Genomic DNA, 15,202 nt, shown 5'->3' with positions numbered 1-15,202 from the left:
TGTTGCAAGAAGAATGCACTGTCCTAACACAGGGATCTGCTGTCCTGAATATGTAGTGAGCTTAACAGTTGCGGCACGCAACGGAGGTTTGCCCAATTGTTTGTACGTGTCGTGATTGAGCAATGAAACTGCAGCTCCGGTATCGAGCTGGAATGGTATGACCTTGCCATTAAAGTCCAAATCTACAAAAAGTTTATCGTCCTGCTGGCGACAGGAGCGACTGTCTCGTGCAATTGGAACTGCTACAGGTACAGCATCACTTGCTAATTGACGTAATTTCCGGCGACGTCGACGCACAGTATTTGTGGGACGAACACAGTCACTGTTAGAGAAAGTGGCACTGGACGAAGTGGAATTAGCTACATGAATGTCCATGGGCGAAGGCTCACGAGCCTGAGTGTCCTGGCAAACACTTTGAACATGTCCTTTCTTATTACAGATAAAGCAAATAGCTTGGCGTGACGGGCAATTTTCACGCGAATGTCTAGTAGCACACCGCGGGCATGATTTCACTGCATTTGTGTGCTGGCGTGGCACACCTGGTTTAGAGCGTGGTGGCAGCTGCGTGGACGTGCGCGAGGGCAGTTTACCAGGCCGTGCAGCGCGCCCGGCGGGCCGGTTAATGTTACACACGGCTGGCGAAGCTGCAAATGATTCCTGAGCAAAGTCAAGTGTGTCTTGTCTATCCAATATGTCTATCACTTGCTGAAGGGAGGGATTAACTAGTTTCAAAATCTGTTCCCGGATGCGAACATCAGAAACGTTCTGTGCTATTGCATCACGTACCATTGTATCTGAATAAGGGAGTCCACATTCACACTCAAAAGCACAATCCCTTGTAAGGCCTTGCAATGTTGCAACCCACTCCCTATTAGTCTGACCGGCCGTACGTTTTGTACGAAAGAAAGTATACCTTTTTGCAACGACATTGACTGTTTCTTTGAAATAGGTATCTAAAGCAGACAAAATTTCTTCGTAGGATAGAGTCGCTACGTCGCGTCGGGGAAACAATTTCACTATCACACGGTACGTTTGCACCCCTACACACGCCAATAAATGAGGCTGCCGCTCGTTACCTTGAATTCTGTAGGCGGCGAGATGAAATCCAAATTGGTGTGACCACTCAGTCCATGTCTCTTGGGTTGGGTCAAACTTGCGAAACGGCGGTGCAACTGCGAGTTGTGGCTGCGGTAGCGGTGAAGCGGCGGCTGCCGCATCGTATGGCAGTGCATGTTGACCCTGGACGAGCTGTCCAAGGGCATCCAATAACGCCTGCATCTGCTGATTCTGCAAGCGATAAAATTCGGACAGTACATCTGGCGAAGCCATGACACAAGTAAATGTAAGCAATTAGAAAGAACAAGACCCTTTCCGTTGACTTGTCGCCAACTGTTGTGGCGTAACAAGACAGCTACGCCACACTGAAGTAGCCGAAAGGCACGCATAATCTCACTTAGGCTAGATAGAGGTCTGAAACAGGATACGTAATGAATGGTAGCAAGAAAAGTACGTAGCTGCTTTAATACTTAACTTTTAATCCTTCATGTGAATACAGCATTCCTTGATGATACAAGTGAGACTCTATCTTAAAATGGTTAATGGCGCCTTGCTAGGTCATAGCCATTGACTTAACTGAAGGCTATTCTAACTATCTGCCCGGCTAATGAGCGATGCTTCGTCAGTGTAGTCGCTAGCAATGTCGTCCGTACAACTGGGGCGAGTGCTCGTCCGTATCTCGAGACCTGCCTTGTGGTGGCGCTCGGTCTGCGATCACACAGTGGCGACACGCAGGTCTGACATGTACTAAATGGACCGCGGCCGATTTAAGCTACCACCTAGCAAGTGTGGTGTCTGGCAGTGACAACACAGCATCTACCTGGGAGCCTGTATGTAATATTATCTGGGTCTCATGCACAAATAAAGCGAGTTGGGTCTCACACGATCGCTGTTTCCGGAATCCATGTTGATTCCAACATACACTCCTGGAAATTGAAATAAGAACACCGTGAATTCATTGTCCCAGGAAGGGGAAACTTTATTGACACATTCCTGGGGTCAGATACATCACATGATCACACTGACAGAACCACAGGCACATAGACACGGGCAACAGAGCATGCACAATGTCGGCACTAGTACAGTGTATATCCACCTTTCGCAGCAATGCAGGCTGCTATTCTCCCATGGAGACGATCGTAGAGATGCTGGATGTAATCTTGTGGAACGGCTTGCCATGCCATTTCCACCTGGCGCCTCAGTTGGACCAGAGTTCGTGCTGGACGTGCAGACCGCGTGAGACGACGCTTCAAACATGCTCAATGGGGGACAGATCCGGAGATCTTGCTGGCCAGGGTAGTTCACTTACACCTTCTAGAGCACGTTGGGTGGCACGGGATACATGCTGACGTGCATTGTCCTTTTGGAACAGCAAGTTCCCTTGCCGGTCTAGGAATGGTAGAACGATGGGTTCGATGACGGTTTGGATGTACCGTGCACTATTCAGTGTCCCCTCGACGATCACCAGTGGTGTACGGCCAGTGTAGGAGATCGCTCCCCACACCATGATGCCGGGTGTTGGCCCTGTGTGCCTCGGTCGTATGCAGTCCTGATTGTGGCGCTCACCTGCACGGCGCCAAACACTTATACGACCATCATTGGCACCAAGGCAGAAGCGACTCTCATCGCTGAAGACGACACGTCTCCATTCGTCCCTCCATTCACGCCTGTCGCGACACCACTGGAGGCGGGCTGCACGATGTTGGGGCGTGAGCAGAAGACGGCCTAACGGTGTGCGAGACCGTAGCCCAGCTTCATGGAGACGGTTGCGAATGGTCCTCGCCGATACCCCAGGAGCAACAGTGTCCCTAATTTGCTGGGAAGTGGTGGTGCGGTCCCCTACGGCACTGCGTAGGATCCTACGGTCTTGGCGTGCATCCGTGCGTCGCTGCGGTCCGGTCCCAGGTCGACGGGCACGTGCACCTTCCGCCGACCACTGGCGACAACATCGATGTACTGTGGAGACCTCACGCCCCACGTGTTGAGCAATTCGGCGGTACGTCCACCCGGCCTCCCGCATGCCCACTATACGCCCTCGCTCAAAGTCCGTCAACTGCAAATACGGTTCACGTCCACGCTGTGGCGGCATGCTACCAGTGTTAAAGACTGCGATGGAGCTCCGTATGCCACGGCAAACTGGCTGACACTGACGGCGGCGGTGCACAAATGCCGCGCAGCTAGCGCCATTCGACGGCCAACACCGCGGTTCCTGGTGTGTCCGCTGTGCCGTGCGTGTGATCATTGCTTGTACAGCCCTCTCGCAGTGTCCGGAGCAAGTATGGTGGGTCTGACACACCGGTGTCAATGTGTTCTTTTTTCCATTTCCAGGAGTGTAGTAGATTCTGGGTTTCCAAAAACGACATGATACTCTAGCAAAAAACATGTTCTACAATTCTACAAAAGATCGATGTCAGAGATACAGGTCTATAGTTTTGCGCATCTGCTCGACGATCCTTCTTGAAGACTGGGACTACCTGTGCTCTTTTCCAATCATTTGGAACCTTCCGTTCCTCTAGAGACTTGCGGTACACGGCTGTTAGAAGGGGGGCAAGTCCTTTCGCGTACTCTGTGTTTCTCGTGGTGGTTAGCTCCACAACATTGTTAATGTGTTAGTGGCTCGTATGGTTCGACAGTTGTTTCCAGTTCTAATTCGTCATTCAGTCTGAGTTATTGTTCAGAATTCTTCGTCCTTTTTTCCACCGAGTTTCCGTATCTGAAAATATACCAGCTTCTTTTCTCAGGCACGAGGTCTAAGAGTTGAACGAGTCACTTCATCATTGCAGACAGTGTCAGCTCCCATCCTGATCCGCTCGCAGGACACTACATACGCGACGAATTGATTTTGGTGCCAGGTGTGGGGTTGGCAAAAATAGGCACCCGTGTCCTGCACTGTTAGCACACATTAGGTATCCGTTCTGTCAGGTTTGGTTATACACTGAAGAGCCAAAGAAACTGGTACACCTGCCTAATATTGTGTAGGGCCGCCGTGAGGACGCAGAAGTGCCCCAACACGACGTGGCATGGACTCGACTAATGTCTGAAGTAGTACTAGAGGGAAATGACACCATGAATCCTGCGGGGTTGTCCATAAATCCCTAAGAGTACGACGGGGTGGAGATCTCTTCTGAATAGCTCGTTGCAAGGCATCCCACATATGCTCCACAATGTTCGTGTCTGGGGAGTTCGGTGGCCAGCGGAAGTGTTTAAACTCAGAAGAGTGTTCCTGGAGCCACTCTGTAGCAATTCTGGATGTGTAGGGTGTAGCATTATCCTACTGGAATTGCCAGAGTCCGTCGGAATGCACAATAGATATGAATGGATGCAAGTGATCAGGCAGGATGCTTACATACGTGTCACCTGTCAGAGTCGTATCTAGAAGTATCAGTGGTCCCATATCATTCCAACTGCACACGCCCCACAGTAGAGTCTCCACCAGACTGAACAGTCCCCATCTCACATGCATGGTCCATGGATTCATGAGGTTGTCTCCATACCCATACATGTCAATCGAAATGGCTCTGAGCACTATGGGACTTAACTTCTGAGGTCATCAGTCCCCTAGAACTTTGAACTACTTAAACCTAACTAACCTAAGGACATCACACACATCCACGCCCGAGGCAGGATTCGAACCTGCGACCGTAGCGGTCGCGCTGTTCCAGACTGTAGCGCCTAGAACCGCTCGGCCACGCCGGTCGCCCACGTCAATCGGCTCTGTAGAATTTGAAACGAGACTCGTCCGAGCGGGCAACATGTTTGCATTCATCGACAGTCCAATGGTGGTGTTGACGGACCCAGGAGAGTGTCGTGGAGTCATCAAGGGTACACGAGTGGACCTTCGGCTCCGAAAGCTCCAATTGATTATGTTTCGTTTAATGGCTCGCACGATGATATATGTTGATGGTCCATCAGTGAAATCTGCAGCAATTTGCGGAAGGGTTGCACTTCTATCACACTGAACGTTTCTCTTTACTCGTCGTTGCTCCCGTTCTTGCAGGATGTTTTTACGACCCCACCGATGGTGGAGATCTGATGTTTTCCAGATACCTGATATTCACGGTACATTCGTGAAATGGTCGTATGAGAAAATCCTGACTTCATCGCTACCTCGGAGATGCTGTGTCCCATCGCTAGAACACCATGTTCAAACTCACTTAAATCTTGATGGTCTGCCATTGTAGCAGCAGTAAGCGATCTAACAACTGCGCCAGACACTTGTTATTTTATATGGGCGTTGCCGGCCGCAGCGACCCATTCTGCCTGTTTACATATCACTGTATTTGAGTACGGATGCGTATACGAGCTTCTTTGCGCTTGATTGTATCGGGTGATCAAAAAGTCAGTATAAATTTGAAAACTTAATAAACCACGGAATAATGTAGATAGAGAGGTAAAAATTGACACACATGCTTGGAATGACATGGGGTTTTACTAGAACAAAAAACAAAAGTTCACAAAATGTCCGACAGATGGCGCTGGACAGCACAACGTCAGTGACTGCGCATGACAATCGTGTATAAATGGAGCTGTAATGAGAGAATCAGATGCGCCAGCAGTCGCAGCATGTTGACATTACCTGAAAAGACGATTTTAGTGGAGCTGTATTATCAGAATGGGGAATGTGCTAGTTCAGCGTTACAATCCTATCGCCATAGGAAGGGGATTCGATCGGGTAAAGGTCCCTTGACAAATGCAACTGTGGCTAGTATGCTTTCGAAGTTCGAAGCCACGGGTTGTTTAGACGATAGACCGCGTAGTGGCCGACCGAGCACAAGGCGTAATGCTGCTGAGACAGTTCAGGAAGAAATGGAGACTGTAGCGGGTTCGTCTATGCACGGGGAAGTCAGCGCTCGTGCAGTCGCACGTCGCACCGGCATTCCATACACTACTATTTGGTTGGCACTTAGGCGTACCCTCCGATGCTATCCGTACAAAATCCATCGGCATCATGAACTGTTACCTGGCGATTTAGTGAAGCGGAGGGCATTTGCGGTGTGGGCGTTTCAAAAGATGGCGGAAGATGACGATTGGTTGAGTAACGTGTTGTGGACCGACGAAGCTCATTACACGCTCCGAGGGTCTGTCAACGCCCACAGCTGCAGAATTTGGGCTACCGAAAATCCTAGAACTGTCGTGAAAACTCCATTGCACGACGAGAAAGTCACGGTATGGGTTTGATTTACCACATCTACCGTTATCGGATCTTTTTTCTTCGAGGAAATGCGTGATTCTGGTTTTGTAACTGCTACCATGACGGGTGAGAGGTACGCCGATATGTTACAGAATCGGATCATCCCCAGCCTGGCTGATAAATACCTGCTGGAACGTACGATGTTTATGCAGGATGGCGCTCTATCCCATATTGCTAGACGCGTGAAAGATCTCTTGCGCGCGTCGTTTGGTGATGATCGTGTGCTCAGCCGCCATTTTCGTCATGCTTGGCCTCCAAGGTCCTCAGACAGTCCGTGCGATTATTGGCTTTGGGGTTACCTGAAGTCGCAAGTGTATCGTGATCGACCGACATCTCTAGGGATGCTGAAAGACAACATCCGACGCCAATGCCTCACCATAACTCCGGACATGATTTACAGTGCTGTTCACAACATTATTCCTCGACTACAGCTATTGTTGAGGAATGATGGTGGACATATTGAGCATTTCCTGTAAAGAACATCATCTTTGCTCTGTCTTACTTTGTTATGCTAATTATTGCTATTCTGATGAGATGAAGCGCCATCTGTCGGACATTTTTTGAACTTTTGTATTTTTTTTTGGTTCTAATAAAACCCCATGTCATTCCAAGTATGTGTGTCAATTTGTACCTCTCTATCTACATTATGCCGTGATTTATTCAGTTTTCAAATTTATACTGACTTTTGGTTCAAATGGCTCTGAGCACTATGGGACTTAACATCTAAGGTCATCAGTCCCCTAGAAGTTAGAACTACTTAAACTAACTAACCTAAGGACATCACACACATCCATGCCCGAGGGAGGATTCGAACCTGCGACCGAAGCGGTCGCGCGGTTCCAAACTGAAGCGCCTAGAACCGCTCGGCCACATCGGACGGCCTGACTTTTTGATCGCCCGTTAGATACCCTCAGCCTTATTATGTTTCTGTAAATTACTGGGGATGGACAGGTTATAGAGTTCAGAAATAGATGTATGAAGTCAGGATGAGTGTGGCACCTTTGAGAAATCAAAGTGAGAGGAGATGTAGTAGGCGTATTGAGGCGAAGTAAGAAGAGAGAAGAAAGAAGGAGACGATTCTCACAGGCCGAGGAGGTTCATTATGTCTACATCTAGATTTACATCTATACTCCGTATGCCACCTGACGGTGTGTGGCGGAGGGTACTTTGAGTACCTCTATCGGTTCTCCCTTCTATTCCTGCCTCGTATTGTTCGCGGAGAGAAAGATTGTCGGTATGCCTCTGTGTGGGCTCTAATCTCTCTGATTTTATACTCATGGTCTCTTCACGAGATATACGTAGGAGGGAGCAATATACTGCGTGACTCCTCGGTGAAGGTGTGTTCTCGAAACTTCAACAAAAGCCCGTACCGAGCTACTGAGCGTCTCCCTGCAAAATCTTCCACTGGAGTTTATCTATCATCTCCGTAACGCTTTCGCGATTACTAAATGATCCTGGAACGAAGCGCGCTGCTCTCCGTTGGATCTTCTGTATCTCTTCTATCAACGCTATCTGGTACGGATCCCACACTGGTGAGCAATATTCAAGCAGTGGGCGAACAAGTGTACTGGAACCTATTTCCTTTGTTTTCGGATTACATTTCCTTATGATTCTTCCAATGAATCTCAGTCTGGCATCTGCTTTACCGACGATCAACTTTATATGATCATTCCATTTTAAATCACTCCTAATGCGTACTCCCAGATAATTTATGGAATTAACTGCTTCCAGTTGCTGACCAGCTATATTGTAGCTAAATGATAAAGGATCTTTCTTTGCATGTATTCGCAGCACATTACACTTGTCTACATTGAGATTCAGTTGCCATTCCCTGCACCATGCGTCAATTCGTTGCAGATCCTCCTGTATTTCAGTACACTGTTCCATTGTTACAACCTTTCGATATAGTGCAGCATCATCCGCAAAAAGCTTCAGTGAACTTCCGATGTTATCGACAAGGTCATTTATGTATATTGTGAATAGCAATGCATTACGGCGCGGATTCGTGTACGTGAGAGGCCGGTCGACGACATGGCAGCACGCCAGTCTAGAAAGGTAGCGGCGCGAGGTCTTCGGATGGGCCAGTGAGGTCCGTCACAGCGCGGGTTCGACTTGGCTGGAGGCGAGTTGGCAGCAGGGACCGGAGGACGCCGTTCCAGAGAGGGGGGCGGCGACATCACTCAGCAGACGGGCCGGAGGGGTCCGCCAGCAGCAAGAAAGCAGATAACGTAATCGGAGGAGCGTGGCAGCCGGGTCTGGGCCGGCAGCGCTAACTGCGTGGCTGGGAGGCGTCGCAGAAGGCAGCGCAGACTATAGAACTTGGGTAAGAACAACTGTAGCTACAGTAGGCAGTCACACGAGCAGGCGGCAGTAAGTGACAGTAATGTTGCGCAGTCGTCGCCAATTGGGCAGTACATTAGTTTAAGTGATGCTCTGAAGTTATTGCCACAATCTTTTGATGGTACTGTGGTGTCAGGTCAGAGGGGTGTTCTGAACACAATTTCGACACAAAGCAGCTCAATAGGCTGAGGAGTGGAAGGGGTAGGCTAGCAATAGAACAGTGCATCACCATTGACTAGACACTCATTTATTGAACACATAAGTCAGGTACTACCCAAAAGGAACAATCAGTACAAAATTACAAAATAATATTCTTTTCCTTTAAGTCACTCAAACAATTAAACAGGCAAATAGCAATCGTTTAACTGAAATCCTTTTAAGAAAGAAAGATTAGAAATTTTGAATGATGAGTTAAAATCATATTTAAATAGGCTATGACCGAGCACATATTTTAAAACTAAATACTTCCTTTAAGAAACCAGCGATCAAAATTAATTACATAATCCTCAACAACCATATTACATCCAAGACATTTAGGATTAAACAGTAACATATAACATCAGAGAGATGCTGTCCCAAGTTTTAAGCAGCACGTTTCAGATGGACTGCACTGCAACAGTACAATACAAGACCCTCAGATGATCTCCCCACACAGGAAGTTATTGCGGCAATCGGCAAAATATGAACATCATTCCATGTACAGACCTAAAACAAACTAAAAGCTCTCTTAAGTTTGGTACAGTTAATTCCCTTTCAACATAACATATATCACAAGTCTAGCCCTAGGACGGCACCGACACCCCGCAATTTAGCACGAGAAAAACTACAGCGATCCACTCATCACGTATCCTTACAAAATTCAAGAACAGAGAGCCGGCTCCCCAATAGCGGAACATTTAACCAAGCGCAGCGTGCCGGTTTGCGTGATGCTGATCTCGCCCTTAACCTCGACACCAGTTCAAATACTAGTCAGCCTACAATCTTGAACCACCATACACATTCCTTCAATTACTGCATAGAAAGCCAATGTGATAGGTAAACAGACCAGCATATGCTAAAAGCTTAAGCAATTTCCTTACTAGACAACCCTTATGAATAGTAGCCGTAATTTTTTTTTTGAACGTGAGCACACCCACAATCAAAAGACAAACAACGCCAATCATAAGGACAGTAGCACGTAAGCAAGTAGCAATGGTAACTTCTGCTTGGATTGGCTATAAATCAGCGCGTGATTTAACACACCAGAGAACAGTCTTTACAACATAACCATCAATACAATAGCAAATTACTCACGCGTGTACTCCCCCACGATTTCGATTCGCAAAGCCATAGACAAAACGTGGAGAACGTATCACTTAGACCAATATAATGGTGCTCCCTCAGTTACCCCAAATAACTGACTCCCTTAGTTGCACAGCAAAGAACCAGACCTAATGAAACCACCACAGTTTTCGCCTCTAAATTGTCACAGTACAAGTGAGACTCAATCACAAATGTAATTTTACATCACCAGTTCCCGTATAGTCAATACAAGCGCCTGATTTTCACCCGTTTATAACAGCAGGCAGCAACATCGTACGGAAAAGAGCGTAGACACAAGCTCTTACCATTTCTCTTCTCCGAAAGCAGCCACCGCAACTCTCGGGAACCACTGGGACATCCAATGCAAAATCGTTACTCCTTCACACAAATTACAGGACGCCCGCTTCCCGCTGCTTGCTACGGCGCTTTCCGTTCAGAGCCAACTTGTATATCTCCATGCGATAGGTCCGGTCTCACACTCGCTGCGTCAACCAGACAACCGTCTTCCACCACGTCCCGGAGCACACCCCCCCAGGATCTCGCCACGTTACTCCTCGCGTAGGCCCCAGAGGGCGCTGCTTACCGCCCTGGCCTTGGCAGGAAATATAAACCACCAGAGTGGCACTATCGATATGAGCCGCCGCGGCTCAGGTACTAAAGCACAGTGCGTTTGAGTTAGTGGCCACTGATCAGAATGATGTGTTGCTCGAGTTCGGTAAGGCACGAATAATTAGAGCTGCCAGGAGTAAATTATTACTTAGGGATCTGACAACCACTTGGACAGCTGTAAGTACAGTTTTGGTGCAAAACTATGGTTGCAAACGGACTTTAGATTAGTATGCTTGTAAAATGATTGCAAGTAAACATGAAAGTAGCGAAAGCATTGCAGAGTGGCGTTCGTGCATTGATGCCTTGCAGCCTCATTGTAGAGAGGCAATCAGAGGTGTAATTACCGTAGCTGAGTTAGTTCTAAAATTGGGCAGGGCAGTATTCATGCAAGTACTTTATGGTGACAGAATTAAAACAATAGTAAGAGCTAGACGAGAGACAGTAACACTCTCTGAGGCCGTCGATATTGCCTCTACAGAGGAAAGTGCTCTTGCATCAGCAGAGGAAAAGCCGATAGGAAGAACTGTTGTTAGGACAGAGAGAATTAAAAACCTGACTTGCTTTAACTGTGGTAAGCCAGGTCACGTGGCGGAAAACTGTCTTCTAGAAAAACGAGTAATAGTAATTGAGACAGCAGAAGGAAAACACAAGAAGGGAAAAGAAAAGGCGGAAATGCTAGCGAAAGTAGAACGAGAAAACGAGAAAGGCTAGCAGAAATCGAATAAGAATGCGAAAGACATTGCAGAGAGACGGAGTCTGCACCCAGTGCTGATTATCAGGACACAGGGCTGTAATCTGGCGAAGGTAATGTTAATCAGAACACAGGGAGGAGTTGTGATCTAAATATAACACATTTATTGATTCTTAGCATCACAAGACAAAAAAAATGGCTAAAGAAACGTCACACAAACATTTTTTTATTTGACAAACGCTTTCACTACTGTGGGGTCTAGGGTGGCCAAGGTGATCAGCTGGGGATCGACACACGACACTAACCAGAACACTGATCGCTTTATCTGACTTCATACACGTGAATGCGGGGTATGGCACAAAAATTACGCCACCGTCAAGCATCTTTTCCAAAAAGAAAAAAATGGTTCGAAAGAACAGGGTGCTCACAAGGAAACCTCCCCATCGCACCCCCCTCAGATGTAGTTATAAGTTGGCACAGTGGATAGGCCTTGAAAAACTGAACACAGATCAATCGAGAAAACAGGAAGAAGTCGTATGGAACTATGAAAAAAATAAGCAAAATACACAAACTGAGTATTCCATGAGAAGATAGGTAACATCAAGGATAATGTGAGCTCCGGAGCGCCGTGGTCCCGTGGTTAGCGTGAGCAGCTGCGGAACGAGAGGTCCTTGGTTCACGTCTTCCCTCGAGTGAATAGTTTTAATTTTTTATTTTCAGACAATTATTATCTGTCCGTCCGATGCGATCACTTTTTTGGGAGTGATTATCACATCGACAAGAAAACCTAATTCGGGCAAGGTAGAAGAATCTTTTTACCCATTCGCCAAGTGTACTAGTTAGGTGGGTCGACAACATATTCCTGTCATGTGACGCACATGCCGTCACCAGTGTCGTGTAGAATATATCAGACGTGTTTTCCTGTGGAGGAATCGGTTGACCTATGACCTTGCGATCAAATGTTTTCGGTTCCCATTGGAGAGGCACGTCCTTTCGTCTACTAATCGCACGGTTTTGCGGTGCGGTCGCAAAACGCAGACACTAAACTTATTACAGTGAACAGAGACGTCAATGAACGAACGGACAGATCATAACTTTGCGAAAATAAGGAAAGTACAATTTTCACTCGAAAGAAGACTTGAACCAAGGACCTCTTGTTTCGCAGCTGTTCGCGCTAACCACGGTACCACGGCACTCCTGATCTAACATTATCCTTGTATTGCTTATGTTCCACATGGACTACTCAGTTTGCATATTTTGCTTTTTTTTTCATAGTTCCACACAACTTCTTCCTGTTTTCTCGATTGACCTGTGTTCAGTTTTTCAAGGCCTATCCACTGTGCCAACTTATAACTAAATCTGAGGGGGGTGCGATGGGGAGGTTCCCTGGTCAGAAACATGTATTGGAGTCCTACGCCGTAGCAGCGAATGCTTTAACCTTCTGCTGTTCAGGACGTCGCCCGAAAAATGCAGGTACGCGGTCTCGCGTTCGTCTAATTCGGAACGCAGGTTCTTCCCTATGAGCCTCTGAAAGCCCGGTGGATTCCAGTGTGCAGGGGGACCCGTTTGCTGTCTGCCAAACCAATTTGACTCCGTCCCACGTCAAATGTTTAGATAGCCGACTCAAGACAAATAAGTACACCTACGCATCACTCGCTGTGTGCGAGATGCTAGAAGCAGTACCTCTGATGGCTCAGAAGGTGATTGGCACAGGCTCTAAGTGGCACACTAGCAAAGGACACAAGGCTCACCGCTTAGGTAGAGACCTACAATTCTTTTCTAGCGAAGCGCCAGTACAAGAGTGCCCTCTTCTATTTCTCTCCGCTTTCCTCACCAGCTCGGTAACAAAGCACATTTACATCTTAGACTACTCCCACTTTAGCACAAGCCAATCACGAGCTGGAGCGCCGCATTCGAAGGTGGGAGACTGCTCCTTGCTCTGCATGCACCGATTTGACCAATCAGGGACTTTAAAGTTGATTGGCAGAAAAGAAAAAAAAGATTCAGCTTCACGACCTCTTTTCCACGCGTTTACACCGTGTCTTTTGCTAGCAACATGACCAGGATGGAACCACAGCCCCCCATAAAAAAGAGTGTTATCTCCCCTGTTGCGTCCATTTAGAAGTTTCCAAAAAACGGCCATAAACTCGCTAAAAGCCTCGTGCCTTCACAAATGTGTTTCTGTAACGTCTGGACGTCTGGGCGCCAGTGACCTGTCCCACATAAATTCGCAGAACGCTCACAGTCGTCTCATCGACTTCCTCCCTAACAAGGGCCCATCCTATGCTTTATTGCCGGTCTTCAACGCTTTGGCCATTGCAGTGGCGTCTCCTCGGCGCTAGTCAACCTACCTGGATGCGACCGGCGACAGACCAGCGCCATCCAAACGTGTCTGCACAATGAGACCGCAGGACTCGGCAGTCTGGAAATGTTTTCACGCAGGTTCTGCCGAAAAAACTCGCTTCCCTCGTCCCTCCGCCGCAGTACCCTTTTACTGCAGTCGTTTAAATCGGCACGCTATGCCTTCACTAGAGCACACAAGAAACAGCGTGAACTACTGCCCACCATTTCATCGCGATGTGTGAAGTCAGATTATAATAATGATCATCTTGCCTAAGAATATTAAGCAGCATGACACTGAATCAGAAGTGAGAGTGCCCTGCAATCTCTCATGCTTTGAGTGTAACCAGAGAGGCCATTATGACAGACAGTGCAATGAATCTGCGTGGTTAGAAAAAATAAAGAGCGATAGGTCGGAAATCTAAAAAGAGACATAGTGAGGCAGTCGCATTGCGCCTTATCAGGCAAGATATTTATTGTCTATTGTACAAATAAGAATGATTTTGTAGAACTAGGTCCGATGAGGTTTTTTTAATAGATAGTGGCACACAAATAAGATTAGTTAAAAAGGAATGTTTATGGAATCTTTGTGTGCCGTTTGCTCCTCCGATCTGATTGTTCCGGTGTAGTGTGTTCGGTCTCTTTCGATTCGCTTTGCGGTGCGCGGGTTGGTGCGCCCTCTGAGATTCCGTGCGGGAAGCCGAAAGGGAGTCTCGGGCAGAGAGAGAGACGAGCGGGCCCGGGTGGAGCGACGCCGGAAGATCGCGGAGGTCGCGTCGGCAAGTGGAGTGAGTGTGGCAGTTGCATTGGGGCCGGCCGAGCACCGGAACTGGAGTTGCTGCAGTGACTCGCTGTCGTTCGTTCTGTTTATGAGTTCAACCTTCCTCACGCTGTTCAAAAAAATGGCTCTGAGCACTATCTGACTTAACTTCCGAGGTCATCAGTCCCCTAGAATTTAGAACTACTTAAACCTAACTAACCTAAGGACATCACACACATCCATGCCCGAGGCAGAATTCGAACCAGCGACCGTAGCGGTCGCGCGGTTCCAGACTGTAGCGCCTAGAACCGCTCGGCCACCCCGGCTGGCCCTCACTCTGTGGCTACGGGCTGGTGTTATTCTGGCCATTACCTTATTAGCGGCATTTGGATTAATATTGTTAAAGGTGAGCTGTTAGTTTGGTGCTTCTTTATCTGGTGGAGTTATAGCGAGACTTCTTTCTGTCGTATTCTGGCTTGCGCTGCTGAGCAGTGAGTGTTCCCACGTCGCGTGTCGAAATACTGACTTGTGCCCTGGTTGATTTACGTATGAACTGGAGTGCCTATGTGGGCGTGTTTGCTTAAATTGTTAATGAAGTGTTTCACAATACCCTTACTTGAGTGTATTTAAATTGCATTTCAGTTTGTTACTGAACTTATGTCAGTTAGGGGACGCTCAAATTGTCACGATAGTCAAGTAAAGTTTAAGTCTACTGTGACATCATTGTTTACCTGTTGGATTAAAATTAATCCAATCTTAACCACAGCTAGGAATAATTCAAGGCTAATTGTAAGTGCCGTGTGTGTTTCTTTGGCCTTTTCTCTTATTCACTACTGTTGAGTGTTAAACTGTTTTGGAAACCCCTTGACGTCGTTTCACGGTGTGGTTTTAGGAAGAGTCCTGCGGGTACTGT

The sequence above is a fragment of the Schistocerca serialis genome, chromosome 7, assembly GCF_023864345.2.
Source record: "Schistocerca serialis cubense isolate TAMUIC-IGC-003099 chromosome 7, iqSchSeri2.2, whole genome shotgun sequence".
Taxonomy (NCBI): Eukaryota; Metazoa; Arthropoda; class Insecta; order Orthoptera; family Acrididae; genus Schistocerca; species Schistocerca serialis.
Note: the sequence above shows the minus strand (reverse complement) of the source record.